The 19,223-nt window shown below is 36.4% G+C and overlaps 1 protein-coding gene across 3 annotated transcripts in view; it reads right to left on the bottom strand.

Moving 5' to 3' along the window:
* The window catches only part of Tafa2 (TAFA chemokine like family member 2), a 422,581-nt gene extending 403,873 nt beyond the window's left edge, over positions 1-18,708 (bottom strand). For all 3 annotated transcript variants that reach the window (XM_048805995.1, XM_048805989.1, XM_015483069.2), the window contains exon 1: positions 17,710-18,708. The gene's annotated coding sequence lies outside the window, so the exon portion shown is untranslated. The remainder of the gene's footprint in view (positions 1-17,709) is intronic.
* Between the last annotated feature and the right edge of the window lie 515 nt (positions 18,709-19,223).

Here is a 19,223-nt window from a genome sequence, read left to right as displayed (position 1 = left end):
TTTTAAAAATCACATCTATATATTATAATGAAATTTATAAAGAAAAATATTTGAAGTGTCTATTTAATGTTGTTCTGTTTAAATTGTTTCTTTAAACTTCATATTTTTCTCCTTCTCTGAAGTTATATGTATCTCAAATAAGCTCCTTTTATACCATATTTTCACTTCTCTGTATCCCCAGTCATTTAAAATGAAACTGCCCTATCATCTTCAACAAAGTGGCTCTTCAAATGAAATTACACTCTTGTATGATATGACTCTGAATCTTATCTTTCACAAGGAAGAGGGCCTTTCTCTTAGCCCCAGCTGTAAAGTTTTGTTGCTATTTATAATTTTAGATTGTAATCTATAGTAATACATAACTCACTGATAATGAAGACATGTTATCACTAATTCCTATTCCATTCCATGAGCAAGAATTCTAATTCAGACCAAGAAAGTGAATTAAGTACACAAAGAATACATAACTGAAATATTTATTCCAAAATTTTTCAAAGAAACTTGAATGAAAACTCTCATTTTAAAAATAAAGATATTCAATATGTTCCCACTTTTTCCAACAGTCGGCTCCAAAGACAGTCTAAAAAGAAACACAATGTAGCTGTAAAACATTATTCCTCCTTTGATGTTATCATCTTATTAAAAACACCCATAACCTTCAAGAATAGAAACCTATCCATATTACCAGACAATGTCTAATGACTGTATTATCATATTATCAGGAAAACCCCATTTATAGATATATTTTCTGTTTTACTCTGCCATTTGTTACAAATAAAATTAATCTTTAAAAAGATTTACTCACAAAGGGAATTGTCTGAATTCTTTCAATATAATTAATGTTTTCATGAGGCTTTGTCATTAATCAGAAAATTAGAAGATTGTGTTGTTCAATACCCACCAAGCATTTAGCATCTAATAAGTTCTCTTATTGATATTCTTCAAATGCAACCAAGTTCTATAACCAGGGCTGCTGCACAGTCTGTTCCCACCCCACCCCCAAGAAACCCATTTCTTACATGGCAGCAAAGAGCCCAAGCGAGATTTTTAGAAGATAAATGTCTTAGAACATTTCAACCTGAATTTAAATTCCAGAAAAAGACACACTGTCACTCACATTTCCTTTAAGAGTTGGCCTTTTTTTTTTTTAACTCAGAGGAATAAATATTTGAGTTCATAACCTGAGTTCTTCAAATTTTTTAGAATGTTGTTTCTTTATCTCATTACTTAAAAGCTTAAAGCTTTTCTTGGAATAAAATGGAAGAATCCTAGGAAGCCATTATGGGAAATCTGAATCTTATTCAAGAAATGCTGAGGATGTTAGAGTGTAAATTTTAATTACAGGATTCTAAACTTGAAAAACACAAGTCCTGCTCAGGATTTCCAGATATAAGTAATTTGAACCAAGATTAATTCCCTAATCAGCATCCTGTTAAGCAGAATAAATCTAATTTTTCAATGAGTATAATTGAGAGGCAGTTCTGTTTGGTGAAAAATAGCTCTGAAGGCAGGGTGTCCATTCAAGACACATCATGGCTTCTCACAAGCTGTGAGACCTTGGCCAAGCTACCTAGTTGTAAAATAAGTGATAATAGTAGCTCTTCTTCTGCCATTATTGTGTGGACTAAAAGAGATAATCTGTGCCAAGTATTTACCACAGTGCCTCACACATTGTAAGTGCTTAGGTTTAATATTTTAAATATCTATAGATCTCCATAGAGAGCAAAGAGTACAAGGGAAATTCTTTCTCCCGAGAATATTCAAGGGCTAACAGGGAGCAATACAGAAATAGGGAACTCTGGGCTTCTCCTTACTGTCCTCTATGGCGCTCTCTTCCTGCTAATAGCAGCTTCTCTAGGAAGCAGATCATTGTCACAAAAGTGACTTTCATGAGGTCACTCATGGAGGCCAGATTGCTGCAAGCCAGACAAAAACTGAGGGAGAGAAGAATAGGGATTGAGGCAACTCTTTATGCAGACATTTTAAAAAGGAAAGATTCTTTCATCCATATTATTTCTTCCCAAAGCTCTCTTCTTGGTTTCTTTTTAAACACTTCTTAGGTGATCTCATCCATTTAGAAGCTCTCAACTGCTACCTAGACACCAATGACTCTCAAATATGTATCTCTTAACCAAAATTCTGTCCTGAACTCCTGACCAAATTTACCACTACTCACATATTTTAACTGGACATTCAAACTCAAACTCAAAATATTTAAAATTAAGTCAATTAGTTTCATCTAGGTAGACTACAATAGCTTTGGGGATCTGGTCAACAACCACCACCAATCACCCTAAGCAAGGACTCATTCTTGACTCTTTTCTCTATCACAAATTCAGGCTCAAAGACTGGAAGTTCCATCACCTATCTCTAAATGATCCCTTCTTTTCCTCCTTTCTTTTACCTCCTTGTTTTTGAACTCTTTCCAATCAACAACTGGAAAGTCTGAAGTAGCTCTGTAGCTAGTCCCCCAGGCTCTCTAGACTGCCCCACCCCCAGGAGTCTATTCCCTATACTGCTACCAAAAGATCTTTGCAAAATAGAGGAGGGTGGGTCTCCAGAGGGACCACAGTTAGGGAAGTACTAAAAGCCTGGCAGCAGTATAAAATGCCACCTGATTATATTATAATTTACCTAGAGTGGTTACTAAAGTGGACATAAATAAACTAAGCAAAGAAACACAGGTTTCCTTTGATATGACAAAGATATTATTAAGAACTGGGAAGAATTTGAGATTTTTACTATACTTTCAAACTCACAATTTAGCCCACCATATTTCATAGATGCTGGCAAAAAACACCAGACCCCTGGGCCAAAGACGGAGAGCACTCTGTTATTCATTCCACAGTAAGCAGCCCGAAAAACACATGTGAGTTATTTCCTCTTTGTCCCCAAGTCCCACTAGTGTGACACAAAGAAGCCCATGTGAATGATGCACCTCCACTGGTTTGTGTCATTGCTGAGGAATCTTTTATAATGGGCTATAATCAGATCTGTCTTTTGGCCTAGAAAGAAAGATTATTTTTATTTTGCTGAACAACAAGCAAATTTTCCCTGATCTTCCAAGGTTAGTCGCTTTTTAGACACACTTGAAAAAATATTACAGAACAAGAGAGTAGTTAGTGTTCTAAGAGACCCATGGAGAATTATCTCCCAATGGATGGGCTTCAAATTCAAACCAGCCTCTGGAATTCACCAGCTGCATGATTTTTCTATATTTCTCTATCAGTTTTCTCACCAGAAATTCAGGACAGTATTCATCCTTAACTCTCAGCCATTTTACAACCTCAAATGAAATCACGTGCTTTGAAGTATTTTGTATCCAACACAGTATTATTTAAATATGCCTATTATTTATGCCTCTGAAAACAAATGGAAATGAAAATCATTTAGAATTTTAGAATAAAAAATTAAACACCAATTATTAAAATATTTACTAAATGAATCACTAAAGGTTAGGCTTGGGTAGAATAATGCCAAAAGAAAGAGATGTTCCTTGACTTTGAGAATTTTACATTCTAACAACTCAACAGCAAAAAACAAACAACCTAATTGTAAAATAAGCAAAAGACCTAAATAGGCATTTCTCAATAAAAGATAGACAATGACCAACAGGAAGAAGTGCTGAACATCACTAATTTTCAAGGAAATGCAAATCAAAACCACAATGGGATAACTTACCTCACTTTTGAGGTATTATCAAAAAGAATAACTGCTGGCAAATGTATGAGAAAAGGGCAAAAATGTTCTATACAATGTTCGTGGAAATGTAAATTAGTACAGCCATTATGGAAAATAATATAGAACTTCCTCAAAATATCAAAAATAAAGTTCCCACCAAATAAATATCCCATCATGGGCTATATATTCAAAAGAAATGAAATAATTGTGTCAAAGAGACATCTTCATTCCTGTGTTCACTGCATCACCTTTCATAATAGCCAAGATATGGACACAATCTAAGCATCATGAATAAATGGACAACAAATATGAGACATATATATATGTGTGTGTGTGTGTGTGTGTGTGTGTGTGTGTATAAAATGAAATCCTGTCACTTGCAACAACTTAGATGAACATGGGGGACATTATGCTAAATGAAATAGTCCAGGTACAGAAAGACAACTACCACATGATCTCATTCACAGGTGGAGTTTTAGAATAATGGTTACCAGAAATTGGGAAAGATAAAGAAGAAGAAAGAATGGGGAAAGATAATCAATGAATACAATGTTACACCTAGATAAGAGTAACTTCTATGGCTGGGGTTGTGGCTCAGTGTTAGAGTGTTAGTATGTGTGAGGCACTGGGTTTGATTCTCAGCACTGCATATAAATAAATAAATAAACTAAAAAGGTCCATCAACAACTAACTTAAAAAAAAGAAGAACTTTTAGTGTTCTATTGCAGAGTAGGGTGACTATAGTTTAGTGTTCTATTGCAGAGTAGGGTGACTATAGTTACCACTTATTTCAAAATATCTATAAAAAGATTTCAAATGTTCTCACCACAAAGAAATGAATAAATATTTAAGATCAACATACTAATTACCTTGATTTGATTCATTAATATATATATATATATATATATAATCAAAACATCACATTGTACCACAAATAAGTATAATTTTATATGTCAATCAAAAAATAATAAAAGTTTTGAAATGCTGAATATTTTCTCTGATATAAGGAGGTTGATTTATAGTGGGGAAGGGAGGGGGAGCATGGGAGGAATAGACAATTCTAGATAGGGCAGAGGGGTGGAAGGGAAGGGAGGGGGCAGAGGGTTAGCAAGGATGGTGGAATGTGATGTACCTCATTATCCAAAGTACATGTTTGAAGACACAAATTGGTGTCAACATACTTTATATACAACCAGAGTTATGAAAAATCGTGCTGTATATGTGTAATAAGAATTGTAATGCATTCCGCTGTCATTTATTTTTTAAAAAATCAATTTAAAATTTTTTTTAAAATGATAAAAGTTTTGGACTAAAAAAATAAGAAATTACCCAATCTGAATAAGATAGAGGAAAAAATATTGGGGGGGGGGGGAACAGAGCAGCAAGGATGCCTGGGATAAATCTAAAGATCTAAAATATTTGTTTTTAGGGCTTCAGAAGGAGAGGGAAAAGAGATTGGGTCAAAAAAGTAGTTGAAGAATTTATTGATAGGAGTAAGTTCTGGTGTTCTGCTGCATCATAGGAGGTCTACATGCACTTTAAAATAGCTAGAATAGAGAATTTTTATTCTCACCACAAAGAAATTATAAATTTTGGAGATGATAGATATGCTAATTGCCCTGATTTGATCAATACATAATGTATGGATGCACTGAATATTACACTGTACCCCATAAACATGTAAAAAATTATGTCAATTAAAAATACAATCACTGTATTAGAGATATAGCTCAGTGGTAAAGGACTTAAGTAGCATGCACAAGGCCCTGGTTCAATCCCCAATATCACAGGGGAAAAAAAAGTAAAACAATTTTGAAAATTAATTTTTCAGTGTAGGGAGGAAGCAGACAGGAAGGACAAAATAATGTTCAAGATATACTCAAGTGACAGAACAGAAGCATATGGTCATAACTGACTTAAAGAGCTTGGTGGAATCTAATCATTAAATTCAACCATCTTATTTGCCAGTGAGAAAACTGATGATAAAAAATGTTTGGGAATTTTTTCAAGGACTGACAATAATCTAGTGGCAGTATCAGATCTAGGACCCCTAATGTCTAATCTTAGGTTAGTAAAAGGCCCTTGTAGAAGTTTCTTTATTCTGAATAGATTTTTATCAAGACCAAGGAAAAAAATTTGGTTTGGCATCATGCATTTTTCTCTCCTCTGTAGTCTTCAGTTGTCTTTTTTTTTTTTCACCTCTGCATTCCCCAAGAATTCAAGGAATTTATTTTTTGTATAACTTCTTATCTCTCTCCAAGCTGATTTTCTCTTTCCTTTGTATAAAGATGCTAACTAGAATAAATTTCCCCTCTGTATTTTCTCCCTCCTTCCTCTCCATCTGGCTCCCTACCTAACACGCCTTCCCTGCTTATCTTAGGTAATGCAAACCCTGCCACCTTCGTATTCTCTGACTGCCAATAAGTTATTCAGTCTGCTTTTCACTCTGGGTTCACTCCAGTCTGCCATGCCATCTGCTCAACGAACCTAAAGCAAGTTTCACAAAATGTAAAGCCACCAACCCTTAAGTCCACTTAAACACTGGGTCAATTAGCTGTTAAGATAGTAGATGAGAAAAACATAACTCGCTCAATCTTCCTGCGAGTTTAACACAGACTGTGCTCCAAGGCAAAATTCACCAATGTTCAGTAAGCTTGATTTGAATTCCATTTACTGATTTTAAAAATATTTCTAAATTCTTAAATAATCTCATTGAAATTGAGTTGGAGGAGAAGAATAGATGTGCATTTTTCAGTAAGTTTCACAGTAGCCCTACCTCAACATCCTTAGGTATTAATTACATAAGTTTGAATGTGTTGGACAATAGAAGGAAAAATATTGAAATAAAGTTTAAGTTGAATTTAAATTCAATTTAAAGCCTGTCTTTAGAATTATTAAAAAGTCCTAAAAAGTATGCTTTCGACTTCAAAGAGTGAAGACCTCATATTAAAGGATTTTAAGAAAATTGACAAGAGTATAGGAATACTAATATATACTTATAATGCAGTCCTTTAATGTAAACACAAAACAAGCCAGACATGATAACACTCCATTGTAATCCCAGAGGCTCCAGAGGCTGAGGCAGGAGAATCACAAGTTCAAAGCTAGTCTCAGCAACTTAGCAAGTCCCCAAGCAACTTAGCAAGAACCTCTTTGAAAATAAAAAATAAAAGGGGATGGGAATGTGGTTCAGTGGTTAAGCACCCCTGGGTTCAATCCCTGGTACTAATACATACATACATACATATATAAACAAACAAACACAAAGCAAAAATATTCAGTTTTAAATTCTTATTATCTAATGAATTGACTTTTTAGGTTTTATAAAACAGATTTTCTTAATAATCAAATATAGTCAAAGAGTTTTCATTTCATGAAATCTTTTACAGCAGCAAGAGTTGAAAAGCTTACTTAACCCACAAGGACTAAAATAAAATCGATAAATATTTGAAGGCATACTGTCTGTACTAAATGGCATTTAGAATTATAACAGCAGAAATTTTCGATACCATTGAAGCTAAGAACAATGGTATCACAGTCAATAGTGTTACTGAAGTTTAAAAAAAGCAAATCTGGTTCATGATAAATTATGAAAATGGTAATTATGTAGATAAGAATAAATGGCTTTAAATTCCCTAATGAATGATGAATCAAGTTACTGACAAGAGCAATCAAAATATATTCCATATGTGATTAACAACACTGAGATTTGACATTGACAAATATTATTTAATTTATACAACAGTAGAATCACAAGCATATGTAGTCTCTAAATCTCCAGGTTACAATAAACTGTGGAAATAATGGGAATTTTCCTCAGCATATTTAGTTAATTTTTGTCCTAGAACTTTTTCCTAGAATGTATACATTTTTAACTTTCAGATTGGAGATGGAAAGTGTAGGTCAGAATAAATGCTTCACACACACACACACACAATTGGAATAAATGAAAATCCTTCACAGAATACTTACTTCTTTGTGCATTGAAGAAATGTACCAAAAAATTCATCCTACCAATACATACTACTGATCATCTTCCCATTAATTTTATTGAGTACCTAGTATGTGCAAGAGCACTGGGAATCAACAGAAATCTACTAAGCACTGAGAATCAACAGAAATAAGATATATATACACAGGACTGCCCCTCAGCTTAGATTCTAACAGGGTTAATAAAACAACCCTGTTTTATTAACAGGGTTAATAAATAAATTAAATGATATAAACCCTGTTCATACCATTTCTCAGCTATAAGAAAGCTATTCTATATGTTAGAAACTTCAAAGCAATTAAAAGAAAGAAATTGAGTAAAATTTAATAACATTAATATTTCAAGTCATATTTGTCATGACTTAGAAAAAACAAATTGCTTTACTCTGATATGTCTAAATCTAATCTCATTTTATAACTAATATATCACCACAAGTAAATATGAAAATTTCATGGCATTGATAAAACCAATGATAAAACATTTTACCAGGTAAACTAAGCTTTATGACTTAAGTGCCAAGTCATACAGCAGAGTAGGTGTCACACATCTGAGCTAAGACGCTTTCTCTCATCAGCAAAAGTAGTTTAGGGGGAAAAAATGCTACTAATGTGCAAAGATTAATGGTTTAAACTCCCTAAATCATAAGGTGTTATTTTTTAATCCTAAATAAAGAGTTCATTTTTGGAAAGTTATTTAAGATTAGCAGGACAAACTTTTTTTGTTTGTTTGTTTAAAAAGAGATATTCACTTTAAGGTTGCAATCGCAATAAACACACAAAGAAAATTCTATTTGTTTTCAAGTCCATCCTCCCACCTACTCATAATGCTACTGAAGTAGAACAAAACTCTAGACACTGTGGCCAACATTTTGATATCTAAGCCTTAAAAGTTTGCAGTTACTGTTGAAATTCCAAAAATGATTTAGAGAGCTAAAATACCTTCTATGCTAGAATATATCTGTGTATAATATAGTGCCTTGTTATAAAATAAATACAGTTTTTCCTTCAAACAGTAGGAAGTAAGCCAAACTTGAATTAATATGTGAGAAACGGACAATTTTTGATTTATGTCTTGAGGGAAAATATATTCTCTAAATAGAAGACTAGAAACTAAGTAAAACACTTATGAATTCGTGCTCAGATGAAAGAGTCTGAGAAAAGTGTTGAGTCAGTGACCAGGGTTAGGCTGCTTACTACAGGGAGAAATCTGTCAAAGGGGTAAGAGTTAGAGGCCTCCCACCTTTCTGAGTCCATAGAATAATATTTAGTAGGAAAATACTCTCTCAATCCTCAGGACTCAAATTGTAGTCCATGAACCAACAGTATTAGCTTCACCAGGGAGCTTGTTAGAATCACAGAATATTAGGCCCTATTCCAGAACCTGAGTTTTAACAAAATTTTCCCTAGTGATTTGTACATACATGTAAAAGTTTAAGGGACACTAATCTAAGAAAGAAAGCATTATGAAACTCCAGAGATCATTCCAAATACTTGGCATAAATTTAAATTTTTGCATTTCCAGTATTTTCCACAAAGCCTCCAAAGTACCATCAACTTCAAAGTGAATTCATCATCAACTATACAATGAGTTACCTGAAATAATAAAACTAAATACAGGGGTCAGATTGAATCACTCATCTTTCTCATTCAGTTCCTCCAGCTGAGTCCTTTACCACCAATACCCTGGCTTCAGAAGCAAGTGGGGCTGGAGGATTATAGCTAAAAATTACAGAAGAGCCAGCATACACATCTTCCTAACTACCTGTCCTCATATACATACTCTGTCAATAATGTCACACTTATGGCCTTCAGACTGTATATGACCTGCAGATATTTCTGTTGATCCACATGGAATTACAAATTTGAACACATTACCATTGTTCCTAAATCTGAAACTTTCACATTTAAAAGTTCATATGTCCAAGGCCTCTTCTACAAACCAGAAAATCTGGCAATACCAGGCTTACATTCCAATATGGCAACATCATATTGGAGCCAGGACTCAGCTGCCCAATTAGATGTTGGCCAGAACGTCCACCACTCCCTGCGGTCTTCCCAACACTGTGGCCAAAGCTGTCAGTTGACATGCATCATTTTCCACTTGGTCTGCTTCACTCATTCACATTCCCAGTGTGACTCCTCTAGGTATTGGAATGTGCAGTTCCTTAATTAAGCTCTCAGGTACATCATGTCTCTGATCTGAAGTCACTCCGTACATGTAATTCAGGAAAAAGAACAGCTGTTTACATCACCCTTTGTTCAACGATAGACCTTGTGAGCTGGAGTCAATCCACTGCATTATATGCTTTATCTTAAAAATATAGTATGATGTTTTTCTTCATAATCTATTCCAGCTCATACATTTTCACTTAATTTTAAGCAAGTCTGTTGTTCACAATAATATATAAGAATTATTAACAAAAGCAGATATAGCAGTATACATTGCTGAACAATTCCTTTAGATTCATCTCAAAAGTTAAAATAATATACTGAAATGGTAAATACTCTGAGAGCAGATGTCTTTGTCTTTCTTGTTTACTGAGATAATCCCAGAACTTTGAGAGTGCTTGCTATGAATGCAATGAATGTTTGTGTTACCTGAAAATTCATATGTTGAAGCCTAAATTCCCAGTGTGATGATATTTAGAAAAAAGGACTTTGGGAGGTAATTAGGTCACAAAAGTCCAGGCCCATGAATGAGATTATACCCATATAAGAAGAGACATGAGAAGGATGATTCTCTTCCCTATGAGGATCCAATGAGATGGTGGCTATCTTCAACCCAAGAAGCTGAACTTCACTAGACAGATCTACTGACACCTTATCTTGGACTTCCAGCCTCTAGAACTATGAGAAATAAGTGTTTGTGTGTAAGGCACAAACCTAGTCTATGGAATTTTGGCTATAGCAGAAATGACTGTGACAAATCAATACTTATTGAAAAAATGAATGAACTCTCAAGAGTTATAATTTTTTTTAAATTCATACACAGATTTTGAAGTGTTTATCATATAATATCTAAAGATTATTCATCTGTTTTACTTGGATTGATCAAAACATTTTATTTAAGTAACTATAAAAACCAGCAACAGTAGAGCAAGGACATATAATCCTAACAAGCCTGAGATCCAGGGCCTCTCACAACCAGTTTTGCAACAAAACAGCATCATTTAGACTAACAAATGTAACTAAACTGAATTATAAGATTTAGTCTGATTCAATTTTATGTCCCCACCATAATTATCATTGTCATCATCATCATCCTCCTCCAATCTTATAAAACTGGAGAGCACTAATGAGGTATTTATAGGTGTGCCCAGAACTATATGCTAGATGCCTCTTGACTTCAGGAAACAAAAAGGTAGGTTCCTTAAGGCAAAAGCACATCACTCAGTGTTATTGTACTTCCATACCATGATGCTTAGTAGATCTGGACACAGGAAAAAAAAATACATTTTAATTGTCTTGAAAACTCCACTAAAGAACCTGTTGTTGTGAAACTGAGGCATAGAGAACTAAAGTGATTTTCTTGTGGTCACATGGCATTTATTGTTAGAACTACAAAACATCTCTAGAACTCTCACCACGGAGCCACATTGGCTTTATAATATTTTTTAAATTTATCTGTTAAGTGAAATTGCAACCTAATGAATTTCAACCACTCCACAAATAATGTGAGGAGCAAATATATCTTAAAATAGCAAAAACAAATGTTGACCCATTTCTGAACATATATTTATAAACACATCAACCGTCATTCTAAAAGGGGCTTATAATAACAGAAATGCATATTTTAGCGGGAAACAACTGTCATAAAACAGTCCAAGAACTAAATCTGAAAAAAAAAATTAGGTTAGAAATTTTCCTTGAACCTAAAGCTTCCCAAAAGAGGGCCTCTATTTTATGGCATATGAAATTTCAATGACCTTTCACTCTCCTTTGAATGGCCTCACTGATATGTGAATCATCTACTTCCTTTCTCCTTCAGAGATAGGAAGCACTAAAGTTAGGGTTTTCACTCAATTCAACTCAACTTCCTGAAGAAAAATACAAATATGCAAACAAAAGCAAGACTTCTGCCATGTCTGCTGGCCACTTCTAAGAAGAAATTTTCTCAAGACTCAGACACAAACAAATTGAGGATGTGACTTACCATACACCAAAACAAGATTAACTAAAAAAGAAACGTTAATGGTAGCCAGATTTTTCTACCTTAAATAATGTAGTACTGGGAAGTGCCTCTGTGAATTTGGAACGGACCATAAGCTGGATACAGGTAAAAATATAAGTATATATGTTATTTTCCTCAAATGTTCCTAATTGGCCATTTTTGAATTCTCAACTGATGGGAGCAGTCACACATTCATTCCTCCAGCATAATGCTCTATTGTTTCACTAATCCAAATTTTAGAGCCTGCTCTCTCTCTCAAAAAAAAAAATTATTCCAACAAAGTCTCTGTTCTATCACTCACTTGATGTTTTGTTATTTAGATTCCTATGACCACATTAATATTTTAATGGTTACCTGTCTTTACTAACTCCAGTTCATAAAAACAAAGAACATGAAGCCAGAAAAAGCAAACTGGGAGGAATAACACACCTTGCTTTTCTTATAAAGATGGTCTTTTTTTATAATACAGCAAGCATAGTATGGATATTAAAAAAGAGAGTAAACATATTAATTTCCTTGAGTATTTAAGTATCATTCACACTGGAATCTCCAAGAAAGATGTTTTGAAAAGAGAGAAAAACTCTGCCCCAAATCTTGGCAGAATTTTCACATATAGATAATAATTTTAAATTATACAGTTTGCTTCAAAGAGAATCTATGTCCTCAAAACTCAGGCCATTTGAAATTGGAAACTTTAAGAAGCACAAATGCACCTTTCCAAATATCTTTGTCTAGTGTCTACTACCAATACCTACATAGGTGTGTTAATAAAGAGCTACCTAATCCACCAAAGAAAGGCAAATGTTGTTCTATATTATTAAGCACAACAGAAAGCTCCATATGCAGCAATGGGAGGCCATAGGCAATTAACTCTGCAAATTGGAAGGTTTTGAATCTTTGCATAACCTTTAAAGGGCAAAACAGTTGCCCATTCACATGCATTCAATTATACAGTGACTAGTTCATAACAGCAAAAAATAAAAGACCCATAAAAATATAAAAAATATTTAGAAAAACAAACTTTGCATTCATCAAATACTACTTTGAACTCTTCAGGCTTCATGTAGAGAGTTAGCTTTACATAATAACACAAAGAGATTAAAGAGCAAAGGAGACTTGCTTGGCTTGGTTGTCTCCATTTTATCAAAGTACTAAATTCATCCTATCACTGTAATTGCTAGAATGCAACATTACATTACTGAATCTCACTGTAAGGAGTTTCTAAAATCAACTGTATATAAAAGAAGCAATATAAATACATTAATTGAATGACTACGTTTGTGCTATTGCTAGGAGAAAGGGAAATGTACCTTTGCTAACAGGCCATTCAGGGGAAATCATAAAACAATTACAGCCACTATGGAATAATTTAGGAGACAGAAAGAAGTGATTAAAAGGGCTTTATCTAATATAAGCAAATCATCTCTGATTCCTTAGTTATATCCCATACCCTACATGGACCACTGTGAACAAAACAGAACATTTTACTTATAACTTATATATTCACTTTCATCTCATTTCCATGCAAATTAGAGGTCTTATAGTTTCCAATGATAATACCAATCAATTGCCTAAGCAGGTCAGATATACACCAATTCCAGTGACTAGCTTGCTTATCATTACAGCACAGGATGAAAGCCAACATATACATGTGGTGTACACATTGGAAGTAGGTGGGTTTTGGAAATCTTAATATAAACTGAGAGTATAATATCAATATGTTTCAAAAAACTCTATAGATACCATTTGCAAACTGCAATAGTATGCTCCAGAATAACTCATAGGTTGTGTTATAACTTTGGAGCAGTATATTTAATAATGAGAGCATACAATTATATTCAGTTTTTAAAATATGTAGGAATTCCAAGTTGCAGTGTTAATAAACACATCCCAAAATATCCCTAAATAGGGGACAAATTTGGTTTTTGCTTTTTGCATTTTAACTCTAGCAAATAAAATTATCTCCAAAAGAAAATTGAAGAACAAATATACTGCATATAAAAATGGCTCTAAGAGTAAAATTTAATTATAAATGACCTTGTTAAATGATGAAAACAGTTGTGCTGCAGGTCAAATCATATGAAATAGTGAAAAACTACATACTTAGAAATGTAGACTTAATAAACTTTTATTTTTGGTAAAGTGTTTTTCCTTCATTAATACAGTCAACATTGTATGTGGGTTCCATTAAAACATTTTTGTGTGTGCATACATAGGTATAAAAAGATTATATAGGTAGATCTTACAGAGAAATGTGTTTAAATATTACTTTCCTTTCACTATAATAACTTACCATTCACCCTAAAATTTCTTTAAGAAGCAAAAGACAAATATTAGTTTTACTTAGATGACAAGGACGCTGGATCACTGTGCTGAATGAAAAGAATCAGACCTTCTGAAAATTACCCAAAAGCCAATAGTCAATGACAACTAAAAAAGATAAACTAACTTCTAGGTCTCTGTTTGCTAGGTCTGTCTATTACACATCTCAGATTGTACTTCAAACCTCAAATAAAACTGTTCTCTAAAAGGACTCATGGTAACTCAATATAAAATTGCTCCTTCTCTTTCAATGGAATAATTAAGTAGTTCAATACGCTTTATGTAGTTCAAACTAAAGTTAACCAAATAATTTCAAACAAAATGGCAAATTCATCATATTACATGGTATTACAAAATGAATGATTCAAAAGTAAGATATATCAGGTGAAATACTGTACAAACATGTGGGCCAAATATGATATTAAGTCAGTTGGCTTGGCCTTCATATCTTGCAGCAGTCTGTATTAATGCATTTCTTCTTTTTGTTTTGATGGGACCTTACTAATAACAGAGTGATAAATTACATTTGTAAATATCAGGCATAGATCAAAGGGGACAATGTTGGATGATTATTTTACTTCAACTTGTGATTTTTCACCAAGAAAACATTGTGCATTGCTCAGTAAAGTTTCTTATTTTTACTTGAATTTTCAATGAAAACAGCTGCAGAATAATGTGACTTAATGAGGCATCCCTAATAAAATATTGCAGAATTAAAAGCAGGAGCACTGAACTGTTTGCACTCTGGTTATTTCATCTTTTTAAATATATTTGAAATAACTGATGACACTTTGGAGCATTCCTTGTTGGGACATGCATTAGAGAACTCATCAGTAAATGTTCATCAGTTTGCAATTACAGCTGAACTTGGGCACAGTCTGACAGTACTTTTTTTTTAGGAGGCCTTGATAAGAAATGTCTGGGAAGTGGTGGAGAGATTACCTGAATAGAGTAACCCATAATACACAATTAGTGATATATCCACTTTAAGATGTACTTTGTATATTTCAATATAAAAATACATTTCAAGATGGTCATAAAACACTATATGGAAGATATTTGATCCAGGACTAGTAAAATTTTCTGATAAGACAAAAAAATAATTTCTCCAAAATTTTCCATCACCCCCTAATTTCATCATTTTATAAATTTTTAAAAAGGAAAAGTGGCCATGTCTAAAAGCAGATCTTCTTTTTTACAGCCATGTCATCACATTTTTTAATCTGGTGGTTAGTAAATACTATAATGCAGTCTCTAAACAATATATATCCATTTTGATACACATCCAGAGGCATCTCAAACAATCTTCATTCTCCCATTTGTCATTATTAAAGTAGGTAATATTTTTCCGATTAAAAAAATCACACATACTCAGAAACCTTGGATTCCTCCCCAGCATAACTTGTAGCATTATGTAGGTGTCTGCTTTAATGTCAAGGTTTTCTGATTCTTCTTTAAGAGTCATATAGCACTAGCTGTGGTCTAGCATTCTAAACTACTAAATATTTTTAAAAGCAAGAGAAATATCAAGATTTTAATCTTTAAAAATACCTAATTTGAATAAAGCACCCACTAAAACTGTGTTTGCCTCTTAAAAGACTCCCTATGCTGAGGTATTCATTTGTCAGTGACATTGTTCTGAAAGTCTTATATCTAAAAATAATACAACCCAGTTGTTTCATTGAAAATTAGGAAAATGAAAGTAAAATAAGCTTCCATGTGGTTACTGATGGCCTTTAAACAATTATTGATGCCTTTAAAAATTAGAATTCTTAAAAGGTCAGGATCTAAACTATTGACTCACAATGTGATCCAGAACAGAATAAAGTAGAGAAAGAGACAATTAAAAGTGCCAGCCCTTTTATTTAAAATATATGATGTTAGAGGCCAATTTTGAAATTTTAAATGATTCACCAGTCTGAGAGTACATGTGCAAACATGGAAATGTTGGAGTAAATACAAATAGCTCTAAGGCTTCATTTTTAAAAGCTTTAAAAAGTATTTTTAATCTTGTTATTAGTTATTTCAGTTTATCACTTTACATGGAAATCTTAATTACTTGTTTGTCTTAATATTGCTTGAGAGCAGTTTGACAGTATGAATGTTGATGTCTAAAACAATCTAGTTGGGAAGACAGGAAGCAGATAATTACCATCTAGTCAATAGTCGTTGAAATTCATCCTGTCCTGAGTGAAGGACCCTCATACACTGACTGCTTTAGGGGTACTTTTCAGAGTAAAAGAGCCTGAGGATTTGGGATTTGGGGTGGGCTTTTTTTGCCCACGCAATATTTTGTAAAAATCAAGAGGGGATTCAAACTCACAAAAACGAGGATATTTTCTTTTCTGTCTTATTGCCACAAGCCAAAAGCACCCAGCAAGAGTTGAGGAAAGCTAGTCACTGTAGTAACTACCCATTAGATTCCAAACGCCTCAGGCAATTGTTTAACACTCGGTCAGGAAGTGCAATACTGAAGCTTCGCCTCTACCCAAGGGTTCTTCAAGAGCCTAAGGTTCGTCTTTTTCAAGGGGAGACTGGATAGCACAACCTGCAGTCCTAGGAGATACAGGGCGCCAGATCTCAAACTTTCCCCTGCAAAAGCAGTTTCTGGGAATACCGTGTTCCCCACAGATAAGTGAAGATCAGTAGCCTAAAGAAAACACCTCTAGGTTGACACCTAGCCTTTTAGAATAAAAGGGGGGTGGGGGGGGGACAGCAAAGCAGTTGAGCAGAAAACCCGTGTAATATTAGCAAGATTTGGGAGACCTCTATCCGGAAAGATAGAGAAAACTCATTAGTTTCCCCGAAGCTGTTCTTTTTCTGAACGCTGTTCATAAAGGAATCCTTGATCGAAGCTCTCTTGTAGTAGTAGCCTTTACAAAAGCTTTAATTCATTCAGTAATAAAGTGATCCCAAATCTAAATAAAGCTTTAAATAGACGAGGCTCAGGAACTTATCAACATGATTCTTTATGAAAATAGTTAGAGATGGAGAAATCAATAGCCCCACTGAAACGCCCACGCTCTGCAGACAGGCCTGAGAATTAACTAATCAGAAGTGGACAGAAAGTAGGGATTTCAGAAAGGCGACCTGACACATTCCATTGATCATTGATCCTCCCTTGAACGCGACCCCCAACTCCTTACTAGGAGTCCAAAATGATTACCGAGCAGGATTGGTCTTGGGGAGAGATCGCATTAAACCCCACTTCGGTCCTCGACCGATGGACTCGCAATGTAACGAGAAATGGGGCAAAGAAGAGAGGGAGGGCACTGCTCGCCTGGCCTCCTTCCGCACGCTCTCATCCCCTCTCCACGTCCCTCTACTCCGCCCCTACCCTGACAGCTTGCGGGGGAGACGCCGGCTGCCGGATCAACATCTGCCCCCATCTCTTGCCTCCCTGGGCGAACCCCGTAAATCCCCTGGCCCCCGAGACAGGGGAGGGGAGACGTGTACCCACGGGGGGCTTCCGAGCCCGCGGTCCTGTAGTTGCAGCTCGAGTCCCCAGAGCCCGCCGGCGACCCGGAGGCGCGGCTCCCACCTACCTGCAGCCCGGCTTCCCGGTGGCGGCAACACCTAGCGATGTTCCTGCAGTTTCCGCGGGCCGGCGCCAGCCTTATCGCTCTCGCATCGCTTCCGAGATGCCAATCCGCCGTCACCATCCAGGGGCATAGGGAACCGAAGTCTGTTGGTGTGTGCTCGTGGAGGGCGTGTGAGTGTGGCCCTGAGCGTGTGTGTGTGTGTGTGTGTGTGTGTGTGTGTCCGCGCGCGCGCGCGCGTATGAGTGTGTTTCCTCCTCCGATGGAAAAGAGGGTTCAGGAATCTTCACATCCAAACTAGAATCCCCTTAAAGCGAGTGGAAGGTGGAGTACAGGAGCCTGGTCTTTCGGTCCCTCCTCTTTATTCCACAGTGTCAAAGTAATCAAAAGATTTGTTTACTGAGGAAAAAGCCAAAGTCCCGCAGCCCTTGGCAGCGCCCGCGGTCGCCCGCTGTCCTCGCCGGATGCGCGCTGTGCGCTCAGCTTCCCCGACTGCGAGAATCAAGGAGGGCTTGCAGCAATTACCGCTCTTATTCCATCTCTGATGCGTTGCCTTTTAACCCCGAGTAAAGACTTCTCCTCTCGCCTCACGTCGTCTCTTCCTTTCACACACACACACGCACATACATCCTCCGTTCCCTCTCTCTCCCGCCCTCCCTCTTGCTCTCTGGGGAAAGGCAATTGGACGGAATGATTCACCTTCAGAAAAGCAGCCTCCGCCACGTACTTCCCCGGCTTTTGCAGGTCGCGGTCTCCAAGGTAGAGGAGTTGCTGGGGAGGCTCAGGGCAGGAAAAGGAGAGGCTCTGAGCTTAGCCAATGCCCCCCACCCCGCAAGACGCCCGTGTTCCTCGGTTTCGGTGCCCCTGTTCCCGCAGTTCGTAGATAGGTCCCGCTGGTGCCCTCTTGGAGACTTTGAGCCGTCAACTCGAGTCCACTTAGCAGCAACTCCTGGCCAGCTGCAGCCTCTCAATCCCGCCTCGAAGTGTTGCGGGCAGAGCCCCACGCAGCCCACCCGTTGCCCCTCTAGGCATCGTGTGCTGGAAGGAAGGGAAACCCTCCGCTGTCCCACGGTCACCACCAGTGTGCTGGCACTGTCACCACCGAGAAGGTGCGAGTTCCAACATGGAACACGAGAGAGAGCAGGTGTCGCCTGTATCACCTCGCTAAAAGAGGGAGGGGAGGAAGAAACAGGGGAGGGGGTCGAGGAAGCAAATCCAGATCACTCGAGAAAATAAGCCAAAAACAATCAAAGCCTCCTATCCGCGTCCCACCCCAGCCTCTGTAGTGTCAAAATACACTAGTGGTAATCTTCAGAAAGTCACCATAAAGGGCAGAGCCCCTGTTCCACCCTAGACCTCTATTCTACCCAGTCTGGCTGTCCGGGATAAAGAGCGACTGTCCCCGTTATATAGTTCAGAGAATGCAGGGAGAGAATAGGTCCTGACACTCCTGCTTGAGTTAAAGCAGTAAAATGGGATGGCAGGACTAGGCAGCGTAGCCTCTTTCTCTCTCCAAACAG

This window comes from Marmota marmota, unplaced genomic scaffold, assembly GCF_001458135.2.
Source record: "Marmota marmota marmota unplaced genomic scaffold, marMar, whole genome shotgun sequence".
Taxonomy (NCBI): Eukaryota; Metazoa; Chordata; class Mammalia; order Rodentia; family Sciuridae; genus Marmota; species Marmota marmota.
Note: the sequence above shows the minus strand (reverse complement) of the source record. Positions and strands in the feature narration are given on the sequence as shown.